The sequence below is a fragment of the Eretmochelys imbricata genome, chromosome 6 (assembly GCF_965152235.1).
Source record: "Eretmochelys imbricata isolate rEreImb1 chromosome 6, rEreImb1.hap1, whole genome shotgun sequence".
In the NCBI taxonomy this organism is placed as follows: Eukaryota; Metazoa; Chordata; order Testudines; family Cheloniidae; genus Eretmochelys; species Eretmochelys imbricata.
The window spans coordinates 6,587,142-6,610,918 of NC_135577.1; the positions used below are offsets into that span (position 1 = coordinate 6,587,142).

General features: G+C 47.5%; 2 protein-coding genes across 2 annotated transcripts in view; both read right to left on the bottom strand.

Annotated features, from left to right (window-relative positions):
• The window catches only part of LOC144266036 (uncharacterized), a 293,194-nt gene that overhangs the window by 208,948 nt on the left and 60,469 nt on the right, over window positions 1-23,777 (bottom strand). The gene's annotated exons all lie outside the window — the stretch shown is intronic.
• LOC144267048 (uncharacterized) overlaps window positions 23,461-23,777 on the bottom strand; it is a 60,816-nt gene continuing 60,499 nt past the window's right edge. The window contains exon 5 of the transcript XR_013346529.1: window positions 23,461-23,507. The gene's annotated coding sequence lies outside the window, so the exon portion shown is untranslated. The remainder of the gene's footprint in view (window positions 23,508-23,777) is intronic.

The window sequence follows — 23,777 nt, forward strand, 5'->3', positions numbered from 1 at the left end:
GGATAATGTGGTTTAACAAACATTTTGCAACGGACAATGAATCAGCTTTGCGACAGGGAAAAGCTTCAATCCAACCCGAAAACAGACATATTATAACTAAAATGAATTCATATTTCTGACACTTTGGCATTTGTACAAAATCAAGTTGCCAGTGTAGGAAAGGTGCTTGAGGCAAACCCCGGAATCCTTGTGTTACTTTTACAGATTTGCCTACATTGTGGCTTTGACAAGTAACACAAGTGGCACAGTGGCAGGTTGCAAAGGAGCTAAAATGGGGAGCCCACTACCCCGCCTTACTCATAGCAGAGACCATCCCCTCCTTGCCGACATGCAAAACACCATGTAGCAGGGCGGCTAGAGATGGGTAGAGTGAGAGGGGGGCTACAAAGGTACCGGTGGGCGATCGCCAAAGGGAATCAGAATGCAAAGAGCAACCCAAAGCACTCCAGGAGTCTTTCTCTGTTTCTGGGGCAGAATCCTGGAGCTGAGCGAGATGAGACAGGGATGGTGGCATTACAGAGACAGAGAGGGGACCAAGAAACGCTTCTGGTGAAGGTTTTATAGTGGCGGCATGTTTTGCATCAGCATCAGCAAGTGCATTACCTTTTGCCACCTCGGTGTCTGCCGCTGAGTGGCCAGTACACTTAACAATTGCCAAGGCAGACGGAAGTAAAACTGCATACAGGAGGGTGGCAATGTAGGGGCCATTCTTGATAGGGGTACCAGTAGAGGTAAGAAAACCTCGAGCCTGCCAGAGGGTGCCAAAGTCATGCACAACCCCAAAGGCATACCGAGAATCAGTAAAAATAGTGGCAGAGAGCCCCTCGGCTAGAAAGCAGGCACGGGTTAGAGCAATCAGTTCAGCCACCTGGGCAGAGGTCACAGAGGGTAAGGGCGCAGCTTCTATGGTCTCAGAGAGAGAGACCACAGCGTACCCTGCAAGAAGGTGGCCTTGGTCATTTCTATAACAGGACCCATCAGTGAATAATACCAGGTCAGAGTTAGGGAGAGGTACATCTGAAAGGTCGGGGAGCGGGACAGTGATAGCGGAGACAGTTGCAAGGCAGTCATGGGGTTCACCATCACTAGGTAAAGGAAGGAGGGTAGCAGGGTTTAACCGGGAGCAGCCCTTAATAGTGATATGTGAGGCTGAAAGCAGCAAAAGTTCATACCTAGTGAGGCGAGCAGAGGAGAGGTGAGCAGTGTTGCATTGCAGAAGGAGAGTTTCCACAGAATGGGGAACCATGAGAGTGAGAGGAGAACAGAGGACAAGGGACTCAGACATCTCAACCAGGCGCGCTGCAGCAGCTACAGCGTGTAGGCAAGGGGGTAAACCCTGAGCTACAGGGTCCAAGGTTGCAGAAAAATAAGCCACCGGGTGATTTCTGTCACCGTGCTCCTGAGTAAGAACCCCGAGGGCACAAGCAGATTGTTCGTGACAGAAAAGGGTAAAAGGCTTGTCATAGTTAGGTAACCCTAAGGCAGGGGCAGAGGCTAAATTCTGCTTAAGGGAGATGAAAGCAGCATTTGCTTCAAGTGGCCATGGCATGGGGTTAGGTACAGAGGATCGAGTGAGTTCTTGGAGTGGTTTAGCCAGAGAAGCATATTGGGGAATCCATTGCCTACAGAACCCTGTCATGCCTAAGAATTTTCTGACCTGGCGTGGAGAGCAAGGCTGGGGAAAGCTAAGGATGGCTTGTACCCGGGCTGGAGAGAGTGTACGGGAGCCCTGGGAGAAAAGGAAGCCTAGGTATGTGACAGAGGTTTGGCAGAGCTGCAATTTTGTGCGAGAAGCCTTATGACCCTTGTTAATCAGTTTCTGAGGCAGACAGAGAGGGAGAACACAGGAGTAAGTCGTCCACATATTGGATCAGTGTGGATCCTGATGGGAAAACCAGATCAGCAAGATCCCTGGCTAGGGCTTGAGAAAAATAGGATGGACTCTCTGTATACCCGTGGGGAAGGGTAGTCCATGTATATTGCTGACCCTTGTAGGAGAAGGCAAAGAGATACTGGGATTCAGAGTGAACTGGGACAGAGAAGAAAGCGGAGCACAAATCTACAACAGTAAAGTGGGTTGCATTTGGAGGAATAGACGCTAGTATTGTAGCAGGGTTAGGAACCACTGGAAAAGAAGGTATGACAATACGGTTAATAGCTCGAAGGTCTTGAACAAATCGCCACGATTTGCCATCAGCCTTTTGAACTGGGAGGATAGGGGTGTTACAGGGGCTGGAACAAGGGACAATAATTCCTTGTTCTTTTAATGCAGATATAACTGGAGCAATCCCAGCCTCTGCCTCAGGATTCAAAGGATACTGAGACAGGCGAGGCAGAGGTTTGGAATTGTCTACAGTAATCCGAACTGGGTCAGTATTTAATCGGCCCACTTCAGATGGGTGCGATGGCCATAGGGAGGAAGGAACCTGAGAGATTAGGTGCTCTAGGGACGGAGTTAAGGGACAGCAAGAGACCAGAGTGGAGAGGGAAGTTTCAGACAGCAGGGAGGCTACAGAATCACATAAGGAAGACTGAGGAATTTGCAGATAGACACCATCTGGGGAGCAGTAAATAGAACAGTGAAGTTTGCATAGCAAGTCCCATCCCAGAAGGTTTGCAGGGGTGGAATCAGAGAGGAGGAATGCATGCTCCTCAGAGAGGGGACCCACCTGAACAGACAAAGGTTTTGAGAGGGGAAAAGAGGTAGGGATCCCTATAATGCCAACAACAGACACAGATTTTCCAGATCGGGGAACCTCCGGCAAGTCAGTGGTGAGGACTGTAGAAAGAGAAGCTCCAGTATCAACAAGGAAAGGGAGAGAGAGATCATTTACAGTCAGGACACATTCTCCAGTAGGGGACAGAGGTAATAAGGGAGCTAAAACTTTGTGAGGTTCCCCAGCATCCCATCATTGTTGGGGTGAAAAATAGGGTTGGGGATCAGCTGGAGGAACGAGTGGGGGGTTCACTTGATTTCCCATACAATTATTAGGTCGTCTTGGACACTCTTTTTTCCAGTGTCCAGGCTGTTTACAGTAGTTACAAACCCCAGTTAATCCAGCCCCCCGCCCCCTTCTGCAACCCCGTCCCTATCCCCGGTGTGGTCTGCTTAGTCTTGAATAATGCTGTATCTGCAGAGCCATTAACTTTTGGGAGGACTGTTCCTCCTTTCCTTTTAAAGTGTGGTGGCAATGCTCTGCTACTGCCAGCAATTTGTCCATGGTTTCAGTTTCCCATTCCACACTTATTCGTTTTAACATGCTGCCTGTGGCAGGGAGAAGACCATCAACAAATGCATGTGCCAAGGCCCCCTGCCCATTTACATCGGGCTCTTGTATTCCTGAATGTTGTAGGAAAATATCAGTTAGCCGGGACATATAGTCGCCTGGGCTTTCTCCTTGTCCTTGCTTACAGCAACGCATTGCTGTCCAGTTTGTTTTAGGAGACCACACTTTGGGAATGGCTTGATGCAGGCGCTTCCAAAGAGCCATACACCGGTCTCTGTATGCCGAATCTGGGCCAGTACTTTTTATGGTTGAGTGGCGTGCCTCAGCTGGCCAGTCTGCGGCAGCCAACCATTTTTCATAATAACTGGCAGGAGCTAACAATTTACACAGTTGGAGGAGATCTGTCTCAGAGGGTTCATAGGTTTCACAGATTAACAGAAACTCCTCAGCAAATTTGACAGAGTTTTCCTGTCGTTTGGGAAAACTTTTAACTATAGATAAAAGTTCCGTACGAGTCCAGGGCTTATAATCCCATATGGACTCACTTTCTCCCATCTTAAGGACTCGTAAGGGTGCCACAACAGTTTGATCAGAGTCTCTCATTAACCTCCCATCAGGTTCTCTTTTCCAAGAAGAGATGTCAAGAGAATCTTTGCAGTCTGCTTTGGATTTCTTCTTCATAATATTTTGCAGAGCTGCGAGGCCAATGAGGGTATCTTCTTCACTTTCATTATCTGTAGTCACTGAAGATTTTTCCTTTTCTGATTTCTTATTTGTGCAGGAGTATGGTGGGGGTCGGGTTTGATCCAGATCATTGCACAGGACTGGGCAAATGGGAGCGCTCGGACTAGTGGTGGGAGAGACTGCATCCAATTGAACTGTTAGTTTTTTGAAGCAGTCTACTTCTCCTCTCTCCAATTTGGTTTTTGGGAGGACGAGTTTGCTTTTTAAAGCGTCCACTCGATCCTTGTCCCAAGAACCTAACAGTGGCCACTGTAATTTGGGGTTCTCTAGAGCTAATTTGGACTATTTTTCAAGAAACCTACACGAGTCCGGACCCCTCCTAAAATACATAAAATAAGCTGGAGTTCCCTTAGGGAACTGTTCTACCTTAGACTTCTGATTACCCATCCAGGAGGACTTCACACAGCACTCACACAAGAAGGAAATTCGGGCTCAGCAGAGCGGTACCCAGTGCAACACACAGAAAGGAGCCCACAGGCTACTGCCTCAACTGCCCTTGCTTTCACACCAGGGGTTATACCCAAGGCGTGGTGCGGCTGCAGCTGTGCAGATTCCACTTATTCAGACCGTGGGGACGGGGACCCCTTGGTCAGCCAGTCTCCGGACAGAGATGGCTCCCAGATTCACACACACACCACGGGGAAGACGGATAGACACAAAGACAAGACAGTCCTCAAACTGGTTAAAGCACAAAAATAATAATTACCTGAGACGTCTGATTCCAGAAGCTGGATCCAAAGACCCCTACCCGAACAGAGTGGGAACCAACAAGTTCAATGGCGTAGACTGCGCTGCTGCTGTGTACCTTTCTGTCTTGTGGAGGATCGCTTGGACTAAGCGTCCAGGCGCCAGCTGCCACGATCGTCCTGCAAGGCAGTCAGGGATCACACAGCCTCAGTGAAGCCGCTTACCATCTCGGTGGGACCTCCAAATTGTCAAAGTTTGACTCAGACTCACAATTTATCAGACCACTCTGTTTTATTAGCAAAGCTGCTCTGCTAATACATTTAGAAGTGAGCCCCCCGAGTGGGGCTTGTGTCTTTTAATTTATACAGTTTTTTGGAGAACAAGTTACAGAGAAGTTACAGAAAAAAGAAGAAAAAGATTTTAGTCACCACCCTTCGAGATCCCTGAGACCAGTCACGTATCTTCAATTACCTGCCATCCTTAACAATCTCCTTTAACAGCTTCCAGTTAACTTAACTAATTGCCCTTCACACCTTCCATTCTGATGCCTGCTTCTTAGACATGCTGGCTCTATCTTAATTGCTTCTCCATTCAAAAGCTAACTGTCCCTATGTGTGCTCCCTCAGATACTTTGTAACATGTTTTGGCATGCCCTCTCATATACAATGTATCCAGCATGTCCCCTTATACAACGTTATACTTATACAATGTTATACTTCCACAACACTCAGAGTCTTGCTATATGAAAGGGGTCACCAGTACAAAACTTTGAGAACCACTGATCTAACCAAAGGTTACTGGCAAAATCCCTTTGGAGGGGGAGGCACAACAAAAATCAACTTTTATCACTGATATAGGGCTCTATGAATTTACAATGTTACCTTTTGGTTTGGTAAATGCTGGTGCAACCTTCCAGAGACTGGTCAACAGAGTGTTAAATGGTTGGCAGAATTATGCTAGAGCATACATAGACGACATTGCTATATTCGGCAACACCTGGAGTGACCACAAGGAGCACCTGGAAGTTGTGCTATCAAAGCTCAAAGAAGCCCGGCTAACTGTGAAACCCTCTAAGTGCAAGATAGGGGCAGACAAAGTCCCTTTTCTAGGACACTGGGTTGTGGGGGGTAAAATATTCCCCGACCCTCTTAAGGTGGAAGCCATCATGAAATGGCCCGCACTCCAAACTGAAAGGCAAGTCCAATCCTTCATAGGCTTGGCAAACTATTACAGGAGGTTTGTGGAGGGGTTCAGTGACATTGCATCCCCAATCACAGACTTATGTAAAAAGTATCAACCTAATAAAGTAATTTGGTCAGAAGCGTGCCAGAAAGGCTTCAACAAGGTACAAGCACTCTTGTCTGCGGAGCCTGTGCTGGCCAGCCCTGACTTCAATAAGCCTTTTGAATTGTGTACTGATGCATCAGACACAGGGTTGGGTGCTGTGTTGATGCAGATGGGGAAGACAGCAAGAAGCATCCCGTTGCCTTCCCAAGCAAAAAGCTGTCCCCTGCCAAACAGAATTACTCTGTCATAGAGAAGGAGTGTTATGCCATTGTGTGGGCCGTCGAACAACTAAGGCCTTACCTCTTCAATAGGAGGTTCAGAATCCTAACTGAGCATTCACCTTTGGTATGGCTTCACCGGACTATGCGTCTGGCGGGACCCAACCGAGAGTGCCAATTCAGGACACATTGCTTAAAGCAGGGCAGTTACAGCCCAAGGCTGGGGTTTCTCCACCTCTAAGGCAAACCAAACCAGCCAAACAGAGCAGACTTTGGTCTCACCCCACTGGCTAACCACAAGTCACACAAGCAATTCCCTTAGACACTCCAGTTTCCCAGTATCTCCACCAGTGCCTCTCATTATGGGGATAAATGGTTATGAAAACTAATACCCCAGTAAAAGAAAAAAGGTTCTCTCGATCCCAAAGGATCAAGCCCCAGACCCAGGTCAATATACAAATCAGATCTTACCCACAAATCACGCTGTTGCCAATCCTTTAGAATCTAAAATCTAAAGGTTTATTCATAAAAGGAAAGAAATACAGATGAGAGCTAGAATTGGTTAAATGGAATCAATTACATACACTAATGGCAAAGCTCTTGGTTCAGGCTTGCAGCAGAGATGGAATAAACTGCAGGTTCAAATCAAGTCTCTGGAGAACATCCACAGCTGGGATGGGTCATTCAGTCCTTGGTTCAAAGCTTCAGTGTAGCCAAGTCCCTCCAGAGGTAAGAAGCAGGAATGAAGACAAGATGGAGGAGCTGGAGCAGCTTTTTATATTCTCTTGCCATGTGGTATTTCTTCCTTTGTCCCAAAGACAAGCTGTCCATCACATGGCCTGGAAACACCTCAGAGTTCTGTCCATAGGCATGTCCCTGCATACCTTGCAGAGTCACAAGATGTCTGTCTTCTCTCAATGGGTCAGTTGTATCGCTGATAGTCCTGAATGGGCCATCAAGCAGGCTAGGCAGAGCTGACACCAACTTGTCTGGAGTGTTCCCCAGAAGCATAGCACAAGTTTGAAATACAGACAGTGTAGAGCCAATGTCAAGGTTCCTTCCCCACTCTGAACTCTAGAGTACAGATGTGGGGACCTGCATGAAAACCTCCTAAGCTTACTTTTGCCAGCTTAGGTTAAAACTTCCCCAAGGTACAAATTAATTTTACCCTTTGCCCTTGGATTTCCACTGCCACCGCCAAACTTTATCTGGGTTTACTGGGAAACGTAGTTTGGACACATCTTTCCCCCCAAAATCCTCCCAACCCTTGCACCCCACTTCCTGGGGAAGGTTTGGTAAAAATCCTTACCAATGTGCATAGGTGACCACAGACCCAAACCCTTGGATCTTAGAACAATGAAAAAGCATTCAGTTTTCTTACAAGAAGACTTTTAATAGAAGTAAAAAGAAAAGAATCACCTCTGTAAAATCAGGATGGTAGATACCTTACAGGGTAATTAGATTCAAAACATAGAGAATCCCTCTAGGCAAAACCTTAAGTTACAAAAAAGACACACAGACAAGAATAGTCATTCTATTCAGCACAACTCTTTTCTCAGCCATTTAAAGAAATCATAATCTAACACATACCTAGCTAGATTACTTACTAAAAGTTCTAAGACTCCATTCCTGTTCTGTCTCCGGCAAAAACAGCATACAGACAGACACAGACCCTTTGTTTTTCTCCCTCCTCCCAGCTTTTGAAAGTATCTTGTCTCCTCATTGGTCATTTTGGTCAGGTGCCAGCGAGGTTACCTTTAGCTTCTTAACCCTTTACAGGTGAGAGGATTTTTCCTCTGGCCAGGAGGGATTTTAAAGGGGTTTACCCTTCCCTTTATATTTATGACAGCCAATATTCATATCTTTAACTATAAAAATGATACACACATATAGACAGCATAATTATAACCAGCAAACCATAACCTTGTCTTAGACACCTCATTTGACCCCCTTTATACAAGATTTGGTGCCACTATAGAACTTTGGTTGCAACGATGTTCTATACAGTCCAAGTTCAAGTCAATAACGTCACAGCATCCCATTGCCTTCCTAAGGAAAAAGCTGTCCCCTGCCGAACAGAATTACTCTGTCATAGAGAAGGAGTGTAATGCCATTGTGTAGGCCGTCAAACAACTAAGGCCTTACCTCTTCAATAGGAGGTTCAGAATTCTAACTGACCATTCACCTTTGGTATGGCTTCACCAGACTCTGGGCACAAACTCCAAACTGCTATGCTTGAGCCTGGTCCGACAGGAATTTGACTTGGAGATTATGCATATTAGAGGAAAGGAGAATTGGGTAGCAGATGCCCTGTCCATAAAAGAGAAATTTTAGGTATAAATGCCTCTGCCATGGACAGTGTCCAAGCCTCTGGCAGTAAGTTCAGGAGGAGGGTGTGACGTTGCACCCCATAATGCTTGATGGAAATATGCTTATGAATGTATATATGACATAACTGGAATATGTTTTGTGCTACATATGCCACGTAACATATCTCTGCAAAGGTTATGATCTACTGAATGGATTCATCCTATTTGTATGCATGTATCAAAAACTTTTGTATTCAAAGTTATTAATATTGGCTATGTACTTGTTTAAGTAGCCTCAGTGAAGCAGTTGGTCAGCTTCCAGAAAAAAGACTATTCTCAGTAAGTGCCCAATCAAGAAACACTTAAGCTAACAATGAACTTGGAGACACCAATCCACATCTGAGCTCTCCCAGGAATGTGGCCTGGCTGGTAAGGAACTCAGTCATGCATGGACATGTGACTCCAAAACTCCGTCTTGGAGCTGAATTCTGGATAGGAGAGAGAAGGGGGTCTCCACCCATAAGAGAAAGTCTATTTAAGCCCCTGGGAGACCCCTCCATTTTGTCTTCAGCTGGCTCAAGAGGTAGCCTTTCCACCCCCAAAGGATACCTGAAAGAAACTGGAACAAAGGACAGTAACCACAGGGGTGTGAGTAATTGCTGGACCCAGACTAGAAGGAGCCTAGTCTGTAAAAGAAGCTTACTGAAACATCTCTGAAGGTGAGATTTCATCTGTAATCACTTTCTTAGGCCATGTCTACACTACCCGCTGGATCAGTGGGTAATGATCAATCTATCGGGGATCGATTTATCGTGTCTAGTGTAGACAAGATAAATCGATCACTGATCGCTCTGCCGTTGACTCCGGAACTCCACCACGGCGAGAGGCGGAAACGGAGTTGACGGGGGAGCAGCCGCCGTCAATCCTGCACCGCGAGGACGTGAAGTAAGTGATTCTAAGTCGATCTAAGATACGTAAACTTCGGCTACGCTATTCTCATAGCTGAAATTGCGTATCTTAGATCGATCCCCTCCCCCCAAGAGTGCAAACCTGGCCTTACAGTATTAGGATTAGACTTGTGTGTTTTATTTTATTTTGCATGGTAATTCACTTTGTTTTGTCTGTTATTACTTGGAACCACTTAAATCCCACTTTTTGTATTTAATAAAATCACTTTTTACTTATTAATTAACCCAGAGTATGTATTAATACCGGGGTGGGGGGGACAGCTGTGCATATCTCTCTATCAGTGTTATAGAGGGCGAACAATTTATTAGTTTATCCTCTATAAGCTTTATACAGGGTAAAACAGATTATTTAGGCTTTGGACCTTACTGGGAGCTGGGCATCGGCGTGTTGGAGAGAGGAACACTTATTAAGCTGTTTTCAGTTAAGCCTGCAGTTTGAGGGACGTTGTTCAGACCTGGGTCTGGGTTTGTACAGGCTAGCATGCCTGGTTCAAACTGGCAAGGTTCTGAAGTCCCAAGCTACACAGGGAAAACAGGCTCAGAAGTCATCCCAATGCATCAGATGGCAGTCCCAAGGGGGTTTCTGTGATCCAAACCATCACACAGGGGCCTTACATTTACTCCCCCAACCCCAACTAGGGCTGCCTCCTGCTGGCCTCAGTTTGGCAGGCGTTTGTGAAATTTTGTGCCAAAACCACAACACAAACTGTGGACCCCCAATCATGGAAGGCTGGTGCAAAGTTGGGTGCATGGTCTTGGGATGAAGACTCCCATGATTGTTCTTCCAGGCCAGAGCCCTCCCAGTCTATAAGGAGCTGAGTAGAGTATCTCGTGCACCTCATACTCATTGTGTCCTCGGACCCGTACTGGAGGAGGTGGTGGTTTAGCCTGGTAAGTTCAAATCAAGCCGAGGTCAAGCCAGGAGTTCCAGGGCATAGAACAGGAACGGTCGTAGCAGCTACTGAACAGGCACCGAAGTGCCTGGACACTTCCTGGACCACCTCTTGGGATTTATGGGACAGGGAGCCAATCAGGAGCCATGGGGCTGCTGCCTGTCAAACCTATGAGGCAAAGCTTCCCATGGTCTGTGTCCACAATATAATCTTATAAAGTGGGGTACAGACATTCCAGTGAGATCAATGCCTACAGCAACTTACACAAAAATTTCATAAAGTCTAAACACGACACAGACTTTTCAAAATCGAACACCTAATGTATCAATGCTAATGCACAGGTGAGCCAGACCGGTTCCCAGCTGTTCATGTGTCAGTGTACAATGAGGCTTGGGGACCTTGGCATGAGCTGGCAGCTTGTCTGCCAGAGTCACAGATGTGTTTTAACGTGGCCAAATGCAAAGGTGTACATCCAGCAACAATGAGAATATCTTTCACATTTACTTGATGGGGGCCTGTACCCTGGAAAGCAGTGACTCTGGAAAGCTCGTAGGGAGCGTGGTTAGGGCTGTGGGCATGTCATGGTACTAAAAAGCTCATAGGATGCCCTGATTTTGATTTGTGACTGAGATATTTTTGTGAGTGTGTCCAAGATTTTAATAAAGCAACGTTTCCCAACCAGTGGGTCACAGCAAGGTTTTAGAGGGGTGGCCAGCCCAGTGTGGAGAGGAAGTCCAAGGGGCCAGAGGGATTGGAGAGACAGTCCTACCTGATGCAGAGGGGAGGCCCAGGGGGAACAGCTGGATAGGGTGTTTTCTAAACACCACTAGTTTCATGCCCAGGTCCACCACATTGCTGTAGTCCAGCCAAGAGGTGGTGAATAGGTGAATAACTGAGAGGTCTTTGTCCACCAGGATGGGATGGAGCATCCTAGCCTACCGGAAATGGTAGAAAAGGTTACCCACAGATGCTGCTATGTGAGAGATCAGCATCAGCAGGGAATCCAAGAGTTCTCGTAGACTATGGATTGGGCCCAGCTTCCCACTCTGGGCATTGCACCCTGGCTCACGGGGTCACAGCCCCACTCAGGTTGAGCGCAACTGGGGAGGCAGCCAAGCCAAATTGGAGTGAAGGACATTGCAACCTGGTGGGGCAGGAGCCACCACTGAGTGGTGAGTGTGGGGTGGGTTTGCTCTCCAGGCCCCCCACCCTTCCCAGGGCCCCCCTCCACACCAGGCCAGGATTAGGGGTTTTCTGCCAGGGCAGAGGTTGCTGCTGCAGGCTGCCCCTCGGCAGGGCATGGACAAGGAATTTATGTCTATAGGATTTAAAGAAGTATTGTTGAATTTTCACACCTGTGACTCTACACCCCATTTCCCACCACTGCACCGTGATGCTGGATCAAAGGTGCCATGACAAGTCTGCAGCCTTAGTCACGGTGGTTAACCACCTGACCAAGAGATCCCAGAGCATGGCTGTAGCTAAGAGGGTCACAGGATGAACTATAAAGAGGAAAGTATTGAGTTGGAACAGGGAGAGGGGTGTCACCTCTATATACGGCCTAGGGGAGACCATGACTGGAGACTGTGCCCAAGTCTGGCCTCCACCATTCAGAAATCATAGAAATGTTAGGCTTCAAGGGACCCCAGAGACTAAATAGTCCAGCCCCCTGCACTGAGGCAGGACCCAGAAAACCTAGACCATCCCTGACAGGGGTTTGTCCAACCTGCTCTTAAAAGCCTCCAGTCATGGGGACTCCACACCCTCCCCAGTGACCTGTCCCAGGGCTAAACTAGCCTTAGAGGTAGAAAGTTTTTCCTAATATCTAACCTACAACACCCCTGCTACAAACTAAGCCAGTTCCTTCTTGTCCTGCCCTCAATGCACATGGAGAACAATTGATCACTGTCCTCGTTATAACAGCCCTTAACATCTTTGAAGACTGTTATCGGGTCCCCCCACAGCCTTCCTCTCAAGACTAAACATGCCCTGTTCTTCCGTCCTTTCCTCACAAGTCTGGTTTTCTGAACCTCTTAGCGTTTTTGTTGCTCTCCTCTGGACTCTCTGCAGTTTGGCCACATCCTTCTTAAAGTGTAGTGCCTAAAACTGGACACAGCACTCCAGCTCAGGCTTCACCGGTGGCGAGTAGCATGGGATAATTACCTTCCATGTCTTACATTCAACGCTCCTTAAATTGCCCTAACTTGAGAGATCGAAGAAGCTCGATCTATTTTGCTTTTCCAAGAGAAGGTTAAGAGGTAACGTGACCCTGGTATCCATGTGGGGAGATTTCTCAGAAGGTTGTTAAATCGAGCAGAAGATGGTCTAACAAGATCCAAAGGATGGAAGCTGAAGGGAGACAAATTCAGACTGGAAATAAGGTGTGAATTTCTAGCAGTGGGGGGAATTAACCACTGGAACAACTCACCGAGGGATATGGTGGATTCCCCATCACTTGGAGTCTTTACACCAAGACTGGACGACTTTCTGTAAAAGTTCCACTCTAGAGCCACCAGAAGTTCTGGGCTGGCTGCAGGAATCACTCGGTGAGGGTCGTTGGCTGGGGTCATGCAGGAGGTCAGGCCGGGTGGTCAGAATGGTCCCTTCTGGCTATAAACTCTACGAATCCCTCACCCCTGTCTGCCCAGCTGTGGGAGGCAGAGTGTGATAGAGACACAAAACGAAGGATTCACATAAACGTATCAAGGCAGGATGAACTAAGACTAAGGCCAGGTCTACACTGGGGGTGGGGGTCGACCTAAGATATGCAACTTCAGCTACAAGAATAGCGTAGCTGAAGTCGATGTATCTTAGGTCAACTTACCTCACCGTCCTCACGGCGGCGAGTCAACCACTGCCGCTCCCCCCATCGACTCCGCTTCCGCCTCTCGTGGTGGTGGAGTTCCAGAGTCGATGAGGAGAGTGCTCGGGTATCGATTTATCTAGTCTACACTAGACGCGATAAATCAATCCCCAGTAGATCGATCACTACCCACCGATCCAGCGGATAGTGTAGATGTGGCCTAAGAGGCCACGTGGTCCTCAAAGTCAGCAGTCCTGGGTTGTATTCCTGCCTCAGCTATTGACTGGCTTTGTGTCCTTGGGCAAGTCCCTTCCCCTCTCTGTGCCTCAGTTTACCCTCCTGCCATTTCTATTTTCCCTATTAAGCCCTTTGGGATAGGGACTGTCCTTGCTCTGGGTGTGTGCTGCGCCCGGCACAATGGGGCCCTGATCTGGGGTGGGCCTGTGGGTGTGGCTGTAATAGAAATAACTAATGAAGTAGGAAGCTTTAGCGCCATTTACAAATGACTCTGTTGCCTCCTCCTTGGGCTGCTTTATCCTGGTGGGGAAGTGAGGTCCCACAACCCAAGCCTGTTGGCCGAGCAAAGCGAGATCTTACCCTCAACTCCACGGCATTTCTCTGTCAGTCAGTGGGGAATGGGGGACACACAGAGCCCCTGCCGGGAGGGAAGGGGTGGGGTAACTCCTGAAATAGAGGAGGATGGGAGGGGCACACAGGGAGCCGGGAGGGGCAGTTGGAGACCCTGGTGGATGCAATGAGCTTGGCCGACAGAAGCAACAAGACGTGAAACCCTCTAACATGGAATGTAGGTAATTTTGGGAGCTGGACTGAGTGACATGTGAGAGCCTTCGATCCCGGCTGCCACCCCAAATCCCTGAGGCCTCCCGGGAGCCCTCCAGCAGAACATACAGAAGAGGAGACTTTGATTGTGAGTGGGATTTCACTTGAGGTGAGGGTCACCGTGACGCAGAGGATCTCTCCACGATTTCATGGTAGCCGTGATTCTTCTCCACGGGTTCTGCATTCCCTCTGTCCCTGGAGAATGGATCCGAGGTGGGGACTAGACCTTGGAACAAACACAGCTGTCCAGAGCATCCTGGGAACTGCCCAATGTAGGGAGCTGTGCGGGGAGGTCAAAGTGCCCCAGACTGGCTGAGCACCACCCTAGAGGAAAGGACTCCAACTGGTCTGGAGACTAAGGTGTGGCCCTGAGTCAAGAGATTTGGGTTTGACTCCTGGCTCTGTCCCAGACCCTCTTCTTTGTGTGTCAGCTCAGTGCCCTGGCAGAAAGGAAGGGCTGCTGTGGATCTCATCAGCAGGAGGAGATCCCGTCCCTTCCTCATGCCAAATCACCAGCCCCAGCCTCACAAGTTGGAGGGGAAATCTTATTGTGAGCATGGTAGAGGGTCTATGACACACACAGCTGAATAGATCTCAATCCACCTCTGCCTGTGAAGTCACTGTCCCACTCCCGATGTGTGACACTCCCTGGGAAGATCCAGGGTTATGAGGCACCTGCCCTTAGCGTGAAGCAGCCATGGCTGTGCCAGTTGGGGGCCAGCTCCCCGACTCCCATCTACAGGCAACACACGGGTTCCCCTCTCTGCCCACGCAGGCTCTGCTGTCTCTCTGCAGCTTAGAGAGGAACAGTCCTCTGAGCAGCCCCTGGCAGTGCCCAGACCTGGTCCTCTGGACACTCACAGCATCACCAGCTCCAGGGGTCCTGGAAGAGGGGGAACTAGAGGGCCTTGGCCCCATCACTTTTTACAACCATAAAGGCCAGTGGTGGGGGCGTGGAAAGGAGCAAGCGGGGGGCGGGGTCTTTGTGAGAAGAGGTGGCTCAGGAGCAGGGCCTCAGGGAAAGAGGCAGCCCAGAGGTGGGGCCTCAGGGGAACAGGCCGCGTGGGGAGTGGGCTAATGGTTCAGGCAACGGTGCCCCCTGACACACACACTTTTAGGGAGCTTCCATCACCCCTGACAAAGCGTGCTGTTCCCACAGCAACAGTACACCCCAGCGCACCGGTTACACCCTGTGCACAGCTCCACACGACACACATCACGTAGAGTCATTTCTAGAGGAAGCCGCTCTTAGTGTAACGAAGGGCAGAGAGTCACAGGCAGCAAACAGGACTACAGGACACAATGGGTGACAGGTGCCCTAAAATCCTAACCTGGTCCAGAGCTTCAGCGCACTAACAAGATCCCCTCTTGGCTAACAAGGTACTGCTGCCCCCAAAGCCCTCCGCCAGCATGGCTGAGACCCTCCTTCCATGAGATCTTCCCCATACTTCTGGGAGTGCCCCAGCCGGGAGCTCTGAGCTGTGAGTCCCAGCTGGGATGGGAACGGACAGGACTTCCTCTTCACCTGTACGGCTGCTGGGGGCAGAGAGGGAGATCACACCCATCTCAGGGTACCTTTTGGGTTGGGACTGCCACAGTTACAGCACTGTGAAATGTCAGATGTAAACATCTGAAAACGTGAAACTGCCCAATTTTAAAACCCTCTGGCCACAAAATTGATGAAAATGGACTGTGAATTTGGTAGGGCCCTAGCAATAAGTGTCTTCCACCTCCCGGCTGGAGAAGTGTGTCTCAAGGGATGCTGCCTCCGAGAGACCTGCCTTTAAACAACAAGATCTACAGAACATAATACCATGTCCCCAGGGAGGGGCTATATTCCACCACCCCACTCCTGGCCCACATCCCACTGGTGCAGGAGCCTATGTTGGATACAAAAATGATTAGGGGTCTAGAACACATGACTTATGAGGAGAGGCTGAGGAAGCTGGGATTGTTTAGCCTGCAGAAGAGAAGAATGAGGGGGGATTTGATAGCTGCTTTCAACTACCTGAAAGGGGGTTCCAAAGAGGATGGCTCTAGACTGTTCTCAATGGTAGCAGATGACAGAACGAGGAGTAATGGTCTCAAGTTGCAGTGGGGGAGGTTTAGATTGGATATTAGGAAAAACTTTTTCACTAAGAGGGTGGTGAAACACTGGAATGCGTTACCTAGGGAGGTGGTAGAATCTCCTTCCTTAGAGGTTTTTAAGGTCAGGCTTGACAAAGCCCTGGCTGGGATGATTTAACTGGGAATTGGTCCTGCTTCGAGCAGGGGGTTGGACTAGATGACCTTCTGGGGTCCCTTCCAACCCTGATATTCTATGATTCTATGATACATCTGATCTGATCTCTCCTAACTCTGCTGCACTATGGGGCGAAGGAGGGGGTCTGTGCAACTGAGCCCAGCAGGGTTCTTCTCCCCCCTGCCCTCCCCTCCCCAGACAGCTCCCAGGCAGCACAGGGAAGTCCCTGCAGTTGATTTTCCCTGGTGGTTGCAGCATGACTATTGGTCCTTTATTGTTTCAATCTTGGGGCAGGGCACCCTCTGCTGGGAGATTAGAGGAATGTAAACGATCAAGGAGGTTGTGGGCTTCTGTTTCTGCTGATTCCCATCTTGCAGGCAATACTGGGACAGTATTTCAGAAGAGAACGTTTACGGGGGACCCTCAGCAGCCATCCTGGCCAGACGGAGCTCTCCTGATACAAGAGGAGGTGGAGGGTTGAGCTAGACAGCTCCAGAACTTGTCCCCTTTTGCAGGGTTAAAAATGGACAAGTGGCTTCATATTGTGCTGTGAGCCATCCAAGCCGCTGCCTCCTGACACCCCTCACCCCCACCCCACAGGGTCTGCAGCCCATATGCCCCCAAAGGGTCTCCAGGAACATTTCCCCATGTTGCCCCCAGCAGAGAACGGGGCCAGGGGCTAAAATCAGGGAGTGTTCTCTGTACAGAGCCTTCCGAAAATCATTCAACATCAGGCTTTTGTTAAAAGCAAAGGAAAAGATTCCCAAAAATGGACAGAGAAGGGGGAAGAGAGGGTGGCTCAGGGGTAATGCCACATGTCCTGAACATCTGAAGGGTCTGGGGGAGAGGAAGAGATATTATTACAAGTTCAGAACATCTGGAGAGGGCTGAGGAATGATGTCACCTGCAGAACATCTGGAGCGGCTGGAGAGCGTTGCATGGGCTGAACATCTGGAGGGTTCCTGCTCATCACACATAGCTTCTGGACTCTTATCAGACCATGGGCCATGGCTCGGGGGTGGAACCTGTGCCAATTCATCACTGTATAAACAGGAAAACCTCAAGTAGGAGTAGAGCAGTTATTTTACCCCTATATTTGGCACCGCTGCGACCTCTGCTGGTATCCCGTGTCTAATTCTGGTCACCAAAATTCAAGAAGGATGTTGATCAATTGCAGAGCAAACAGAAAAAAGACACAAGAACGATTGAAATGATACTCAAGGAGCTCAATCTATTCAGTTTAACAAAGAGAAGGTTGAGGGGTGACTTGATCTGCTATAATAGGCTCCTCAATCTAGCAGACAAAGGTTTAACATGATCCAATGGCTGGAAGCTGAATCTAGACAAATTCAGACTGGAAATAAGACATACATTTTTAACAAGGAGATGTGAGTAATTATCCGGTAGACCAACTTAAAAAGGGTCATACTGGATTCTTTATCACTGACCGTTTTAAAATCAGAATTGGACGCTTTTCTAAAAGCTCTGCTCTAGGAATTATTTCAAGGAAGTTCTCAGGCCTGTGTTACACAGGAGGTCAGGCTGGATGATTACAATGATCTCTTCTGGCCTTGGAGTCTAGGGATCTATGAACAAAACCAGGCTCTGCAGTACAGCTCCAGCACCCTTCTAGCTGGGATGCTTCTCCACCTTGTTTCATTCCCAGGTCTGGTTCCAGCTGGAGATATTAGTGGGCTCAACCCTCCATCCTTCCCCAGAGTTCAGCCCTCTCTTCCCCTCTGGCTTCAGCTGTCCTGAGCCTCCTGCTGCTGCTCTCAGCCTTCAGCCCTCTCTGGCCATGGATCTCCAGCCTGGGGAGTTTGTAGGTGACTCCCCTGAAGGCCCTCTGCTTTCTCCAGCCTGATTTGGCTCGCCTGCTCACCAGGGACCTCTCACTTCTCCCTCCTTCCAGACATCCCCTCCCTGAGACTCCCAGCCCAGCCCAGCCCAGCCCAGCCGTGCTCTGCTCTGCTCTGCTCTGCTCCTGAGCTCTGAATTCATGACTCTACCTCCCTCTCTGGATTGTCGCTTGCTTTTGGGCTCTCATTTTTATAGCTCCTAGCCCAGCCCCACCCTTCTCATTACACCAAAGGACGGTGCACCTGGACTGGAACAGGACTTCAGCTACCTTTCTACACAGCCCATTTACGATGGACTATTGGGGTCTGAGGGTTCCATGGCACTTGGCTGGAATGCTGGGATCTGAAGATTCCATGTCAGTTGGGTGAAATGTTGGGGTCTGGAGGTTCTGTGGCAGTTGGGGGAGGGGGATATTGGGGTCTGGAGGTTCTGTGGCAGTCGGGGGGGGTGCTGGGGTCTGGAGGTTCTGTGGCAGTCGGGGCTGGGGGGGAGTGCTGGGGTCTGGAGGTTCTGTGGCAGTCGGGGCTGGGGGGGAGTGTTGGGATCTGGAGGTTCTGTGGCAGTTGGGTGGAATGTTGGGCTCTGGAGGTTCCATGGCAGTTGGGCATGTTGTGGTTTGGTGTCTCTGGGGCCTGAGGTGGACAGGGGGTCACAGGCGTGAGGTAAATACCTCAGTCACAAACCCTGGGGGGAGCTGAGGAGGCAGAAATGTCTCAGGGATTCGTGGCCCCTGCTGTCATTGAGCCCACTGTTTTGTGGGGACTGTGGTCAAGCGCACACCTGTCTGTTCCTATCTGGGCTGAGACCCAACTTGTTTCACACTAGGCCTAATGAACACAGCAAACGAGATTCATACACTACGGTCCTGGCCTGTATCCCATTCCCTGCCCCCCTGAGCGAGCCAGTCCCCTGGCCTGGGGCTGGATCAGAGCCAGTGCCCCCTAGAGGGGAAGGTCCCATATCCCATTCCCCTCAACCCCCTCACCCTCCAAGCCACCCACTCCCCGGCCCTGAGGCTGCTCGGAGCCCCTAGAGGGGAAAGGCTGCATGTCCCATTCCCAGACCTGAGAACAGAGGGGATAGTCCCTGTCTATATAATCCTGGGGAGACCCCTTCTGGGCTTATCTTTGGGCCCCACAATCCTGGAGAGATAGAGACAGATTGCAGGGAGCCAAGGGCAGAGCAACAGACATGATCAGAGGTCTGCAGGGACCAGTTTACAAGGGGAGATGAAAGGAGCCAGCTCAGCAGGGACTGAGTGGGGCATGTAAAAAAAAGGGGGTGGTGCTAGGATCCAAGGGTTTGAATCCCAGTCTGGGGCCCTTTGCCGATCTTGCTTCAAGAACAATGGAAATTCTCAGCTCCCTGCTCATGAAGTTTCACATGACACGGGATCATAACTAGATTTCTCTCCTTTTGCCTCTCCTTAAATCTGTGATCCCTGGTTCTTTATTGCCCATTGGTAAAATTACACCACATCAGAACAATTCCCTGAAAGGGTGGGGTGGACTTTCCAAGCCAGACTGGACTGGCTGGCTTCTCTCAAAGATACCGTGGTCAAGATTTTCAAAGGGGATTAATGATTTGGGAAAGAAACCAAGGCACTAGTAAAACCTCATCTGGAATACTGTGTCCAATTCTGGTCACATGGTCCAAAAAGATTAATTCAAACTGGAACAGGTTTAGAGAAGGCAGCTAGGATGATCAGAGGTGTAGTAGGAAGAGAGCCTGAGATATAAGCCCTTGTATGAGAGCTGCATCCATTGTCATGGGCATACGTGTCTTACTATCCTCATAGAAAGAAAAGGAGTACTTGTGGCACCTTAGAGACTAACCAATTTATTTGAGCATGAGCTTTCGTGAGCTACAGCTCACTTCATCGGATGCATACTGTGGAAACTGCAGAAGACATTGCTACAGCTCACTTCATCGGATGCATACTGTGGAAACTGCAGAAGACATTAGGTGTATATAATGTCTTCTGCAGTTTCCACAGTATGCATCCGATGAAGTGAGCTGTAGCTCACGAAAGCTCATGCTCAGATAAATTGGTTAGTCTCTAAGGTGCCACAAGTACTCCTTTTCTTTTTGCGAATACAGACTAACACGGCTGTTACTCTGAAACCTATCCTCATAGAGTCTGCCAGGTGCTATTGCCGTGCTTTGTCAACAATAAACCTGGCCTGGTGCCTTCGTACCTTAATGGATCTTGTGGTCATTGGGCAGTTCGCTTGAGGTCTGCTGTGCCGGCTGTCTGCGCAGAGCTGGGGCAGAACACAGGCAGAACACACACACACACGCAGCCAAACATCTAATAAGAGGAATGGAGTACCTAGTTTACAAGAGGACACGGAAAGAGCTTCACTTAGTTAGCCGAAAACTAGGCTTTTCAGAATTAGTTTGGGTTTTTTTAAAATAATTTTGCTGGATAATATCAATAATTAATCATGATTTAAAAAATTAATTGCAGTTTTAATCGCACTGTTAAGCAACAGAATACCAACTGAAATTTATTAAAACTGTTGGATGTTTTTCTACATTTTCATATATATTGATTTCAATTACAACACAGAATACAAAGTGTACACTGCTCACTTTATATTATTTATTACAAATATTTGCACTGTAAAAATGATAAACAAAAGAAATAGTATTTTTCAATTCACCTCATACAAGTACTGTCATACAATCTCTTTCTCGTGAAAGCTTACAAAGGTAGTTTTTTATTACATAACTCCACCCAAAAACAAAACAATGTAAACTTTAAAGCCTACAGGTCCACTCAGTCCTACTTCTTGTTCAGCCAATCGCTAAGAGAAACAAGTTTTTTTACATTTACAGGAGATAATGCTGCCCGCTTCTTATTTACAATGTCACCTGAAAGTGAGAACAGACGTTTGCATGGCACATTTGTAGCCAGCATTACAAGGTATTTCTGTGCCAGATATGCTAAACATCCATATGCCCCTTCGTGCTTTAGCCACCGTTCCGGAGGACAAGCTTCCATGCTGAGGACGCTTGTTAAAAAAATAATGCATTAATTAAATTTGTGACTGAACTCCTTGGGGGAGAATTGTATGTCTCCTGCTCTGTGTTTTACCCGCATTCTGCCATATATTTCATGTTATAGCAGTCTTGGATGATGACCCAGCACTTTAAGAACACTTTCACTGCAGATTTGACAAAACACAAAGAAGGTACCAATGGGAGATTTTGAAAGAAAACTACAGCACTCAACCCAAGATTTAAGAATCTGAAGTGCCTTCCAAAATCTGATTGGGACAGGGTGTGGCGCATTCTTTCAGAAGTCTTCAAAGAGCAACACTCCCATAAGGAAACTACAGAACCCGAACCAACAAAAAAGAAAATCAATCTTCTGTTGGAGGCATCTGCCTCAGATGATGAAAATGAACATGCAGTACTCTGCATTGCTTTGGATCATTACCAAGCAAAACCCGTCATCAGCATGGACACATTTCCTCTGGAATGGTGATTGAAGCATGAAGAGACATATGAATCTTTAGTGCATCTGGCACGTAAATATCTTGCAATACCGGCTACAACAGTGCCTGTTCTCACTTTCAGGTCACACTGTAAACAAGAAGCAGGCAGCATTATCTCCTGCAAATGTAAACGAACGTGTTTGTATGAGCGATTGGCTGAACAAGAAGTAGGACTGAGTGGATTTGTAGTTTTACAAAGTTTTATATTGTTTTCTTTTTGCATTTTTTTTGTACATAATTCTACATTTTTAAGCTCAAATTTCATGATAAAGAGATTGCACTACAGTACTTGTATTAAGCGAATTGAAAAATACTATTTCTTTTAGTTTTACAGTGCAAATATTTGTAATAAAAAATAAATATAAAGTGAGCACTGTACACTTTGTATTCTGTGTTGTAATTGAAATCAATATATTTGAAAATGTGGAAAACATCCACAAATATTTATATAAATAGGATTCTATTATTGTTTAACAGCACGATAAATTTTTTTAATCGTGCGATTAATCACAATTAATTTATTTAATCGTTTGACAGCCCTATTTTTAAGCATTATTTGAGATTATTTATTTAAATTTTCACAGTTGTATGGAAAATATTAGGGGGTGTCAGACAATTATTTAATGACAAAAGCCACTGAGATTCAAAAAGTTAAAAGTTTTATACACCATTCAAACACAAATTGTCAACATCACATCACAATATACAAAGTAAATATCCTTAAATCAACAGATCATACCTGGTTTTACTGTTCATTCGTTGGTCCATTTGTAACAAGCCCAATTCAATAATCTAAATCACTGGATTTTGACTCTAATAAGTTCTCAAGCAGCATTTTTCGTACTTTGCCTATTTCTAAATTTCAATTAATATTGATAGAAATATTCTGTTGATGGTTTGTGTGTGTGGTGAAACTGACATTTACCAATAAACATCTAATCCTTCCAAGCCTACCTAAAATGCAGGCTGAGAGGGGATCTGACTGCTCTCTCTAAATATACCATGCGGAAAACACCAGGGAGGGAGAAGAGCTGTTGAAGCTAAAGGACAACGTTGGCACAAGAACAGATGGGGACACACTGGCCAGGAATCAACATAGGCTGGAAATGAGAAGGTTCCTGACCATCAGAGGAGGGAGGTTGTGGAACAGCCTCCCACTAGGAGCAAACATCCTAACTGGTTTGAAGATGGATCTGGGTAAGTCTCCGAGTAGGATTCCATGATGGCCTGCGACAGCACAGAGTTGACTCAGTGACCCTTCCAGTTCTAAGTTTCTTGGAGACATATTAAAGGGGCTGGTTTTCAGAGGGCGGGCGCTCAGCACCTTTTGAAAACCAGCCCCCTATAAAAGGGGTCTCAAGGTGATCAACCAAAAAGATAAGTTAAAAAAAAAATATTTTTTTTAAATGACTAGTCGCTTTTGAAAAATCTTGGCCTCATTCAAGTGGAACCATGGGCCTCTTGGCTGGATGCAGGAAACACCGGGTGAGGTTTTTCTGGTCTGTCTTATACTGGAGGTCAGACTAGAATGATCTAATGGCCTCTTCTGGCCTTGAAATCTATGGTTCTACACAGGGCAACTCAAGAGCCATAGATTCATTTGGGGCATCTAATTTCTGGCCTCACCGTGGGAAAAGTTGTCCATTACAGAGTCCCAGATCCCAAGGCCAGAAGGGACATCATCTACTCTGACCTCCTGTGTCTCATAGGCCAGAGAACATCCCTGAATTAATCCTTGTTTGAACTAGATCAGATCTTTTAGAAAAACATCCAATCATGATTTTAAATGTGCTGGTGATAGAGAATCCACCATGACACTTGGCAAATTGTTCCAATGGCTAATTACCTTCAGTGTTGAAAAATTGTGCCTTGTTTCTAGTCAGAATTTGTCTAGCTTCAACTTCCAGCCATTGGAGCGAGTCAAACCTTTTGCTGCTAGACTGAAGAGTGATTTGTTCCCCATGGAGATACTTCTCAACTGTAACCAAGTCACCTCTTAACGAGCTCCTTGTTAAGCTAAATAGACTCAAGGAGCTCAATCTACCATTATAAGGCAGGTTTTCCAATCCTTTCATCATTCTAGTGACCCCTCATAATCCTTCTTCTCTGACCCCTCTCCAATTTATTGATATCCCTCTTGAACTGTGCGCACCAGAATCAGTACCACTATTCCAGCAGCAGTCGCACCAGGGCCAA